Here is a 2,647-nt window from a genome sequence, read left to right on the forward strand (position 1 = left end):
AATAGTAACACCATGTCCACCACATGAATCCCCCATTTCAAATGCCCTCTCAGACCCCTCCCCAGGTCCTCCTGACTCCATTCCTCCTTCTGCTCCCCACTGCAGATGCTGCCAGGAAAACAGGGGTTCTGGAGAATATGTTCACTCAGCTACAGGGAGAGGAGGAGGCTGAGAAGCCAGAACAGTCAGCTCATCCTGAAAGTAGAGGCCTATGAGGTCCCTTTCTGACCCAAAAGATTCCCACCCCGAATGAGTCTGAGCACACACACGTGTGATCACACACACACACACTCATCCACTCACTCATAGCCCAGAACTTGCCCCTTATTATTTTACCTGAAATTTTAGCATCTGGAAATTAACTGGAATAAGAAAATCCTTTCCAATAAATGCCCATCCTGACTCATGCCTTAGAAAGGAATGGTCTGGCCGGGCGTGGTGGCTCACACCTGTAATCCCAGCACTTTGAGAGGCTAAGGTGGGCAGATCACTTGAGGTCGGGATTTAGAGACCAGCCTGGCCAACATGGTGAAACCCCATCTCTACTAAAAATACAAAAAAAAAAAATACCTGGGTGTGGTGGCAGATGCCTGTGATCCCAGCTACTCTGGAGGCTGTGGCAGGAGAATCCCTTGAACCTGGGAGGCAGAGGTTGCAGTGAGCTGAGATCCTGCCATTGCACTCCAGCCTGGGTGACAGAGTGAGACTCTGTCTCAAAAAGAAAAGAAGAGAAGAGAAAAAGAGAAGAGAAGAGAAGAAAAGAAAAGGAAAGGAAAAGAAAAGAAAAGGAAAGGAAAAGAAAAGAAAAGGGAGGAAGGGGAGGGAAAGGGGGAGACCCTTGGGAACGGGGAAGTGGAGAAGCCAGGCCCCGAGGCCCTCTGGCATGATCATGAAATATTTTTTTTCTTTGAGAAATGCAGCCCTGGCTCCAATCAGCTAATTTTCAAACCTTTGATCCATTGATCCTTTGGGCAGTCTGGGCTTGCTTGGTTCAGTAACAGGCAGCAGAGGGTGAGAGAAATGGCACAGGGCTGAGAGCCGTGAAGTCACTGGGTGAGTCCCTTCCCCTTGCCAGGCCTCAGTTTCCCAGTCTGTAAAATAAGGGGGTTGGAGGGGCTGACTCTAGGGCTGACTCTGACCTTTTCTCTCCAGGCATAGGTGAACGGTGTGACCACACCAGGCCAGGGAAGAAACACGTGCCCAGCCTGCCATCTGCCCTCCTGTCCTGGAGCCAGGTCTTTCCACCAGCTTCCTTCATCTTTTAACACTTGGTGAAAAGGAATGACACGTCAGTCAAAGCCACTGGCCGGTGCTCATGGAGCATCTGGCAGGAGGAAGCCCCTTCCTGGCTGGCCTCCCATTCATCAGTCAGTGCCGCAGGCTGGGCCAGGTAAGGTTTCAGTGGCTGCTGATGGCGGCTGCCCGGTAAGGGTTCTGGCCAAGTCCGCCCCCTCGTTCCTTTCTAACTGGGCTTTGGGCAGCTTTCAGGACTTCCCAACTCGGCAGCATGCCCACTTCCACAGTCCCCACCCACCCTGCAACATGAGGAAGGCACAGAAGCCCAAGCCAGGCAGAGCAGCGCTCCCTGCATCACCCACAGGCAGCCCGGGGAGCACGGGCCTCCCGAGAGCCAGCCCAGGCCTGGACGGCCCACTGGGGAGGGCAAGGAGGGGAAGAGGAGAAGGGAGGCTGTGCCAAGGGCTGTGCCTGTGTTTCAGGGATAGCTGTGGAGCCTGAGCTGGGAGGCAGCTGAGAAAGGCAAGAAACAAGGAAAGGGGACAGAAGTCACCCAGTCGGTGAGCCAGCTCTGTGGCAGGCAGAGAAAGCAAGAGAAGGGGCCTCTCCTGCCCCCATCCTAACCTCCCAGGTCCTCCCCAAAGGCTCCCAGCCCTCTCCCAGACACTCCCCAGTCTCCTCCCTGTCCCCACCACCTTCCCTCCAGCCCTGATTTACAGCTGGGCAGTCACGGGACAGATTCTGGTTAAGCCTCAGAAACATACACCCAGCAAGGGGTTTGGATTTTCTCCTTCCTACCCTCCCTCGAGACTCTTCCGTGGAGGAGGAAGAGAAGCAGATCCAGCCTGGAGAAGCCAGGCCCCGAGGCCCTCTGGCACCCTGACTCCAGCACCCTGGTCTAACATGCAGTAGGAGAAATGAGGTCTGGAAGGGTGAACAGGCAGCTGGCCCCCCATGAGGCCTTGGCATCAGGCCCTGGCTGGGTTGGCAACAGCTCTTGGCTCATACAGGCTCCCTTGGAAACAAACCTCTGTTACTCACTTCTTTCCTCTAGTTGGCTGACAAGGGAGCCGAAGCTGTTGGCTCAAATCTTTTTTTTTCTTTTTAACCTCTCCTCCATTTTTTTTTTCTGCTACTAAAAAATTTGTTTTGCAAGATATAGTATAAGGCTCTTTTACTTCTTGAAGTTTCTTTAAGAAAATAATGGTGCTTACAAGAAAACTGTGATGACTCCCGGCGTTTGCACAGGACTCTGCTGTGCGTAAAATGCTTTCCTGGGTCTTTGCAACAGCCCCAAGCTGCAGACAAGGCAGGTAGTTATCCTGTGAAATCCCAGGGGGACTCTGAGGCTCAGAGAGGAGAAGAAGCTTCCCAGGTCACACTGCTGGCAGGGTGAGGACCCAGGGACCTA

At 53.5% G+C, this 2,647-nt stretch overlaps 1 long non-coding RNA gene across 1 annotated transcript; it reads left to right on the top strand.

The window, feature by feature from the left end:
• The first annotated feature begins 959 nt into the window (after positions 1 to 959).
• Positions 960 to 2,390, top strand: LOC129032379 (uncharacterized). Its single transcript, XR_008501351.1, has 3 exons — positions 960 to 1,053; positions 1,153 to 1,390; positions 1,719 to 2,390. It is a non-coding gene; the product is annotated as an uncharacterized LOC129032379 (long non-coding RNA).
• Positions 2,391 to 2,647: the final 257 nt, after the last annotated feature.

Source organism: Pongo pygmaeus, chromosome 2 (assembly GCF_028885625.2).
Source record: "Pongo pygmaeus isolate AG05252 chromosome 2, NHGRI_mPonPyg2-v2.0_pri, whole genome shotgun sequence".
NCBI classification, from domain to species: domain Eukaryota; kingdom Metazoa; phylum Chordata; class Mammalia; order Primates; family Hominidae; genus Pongo; species Pongo pygmaeus.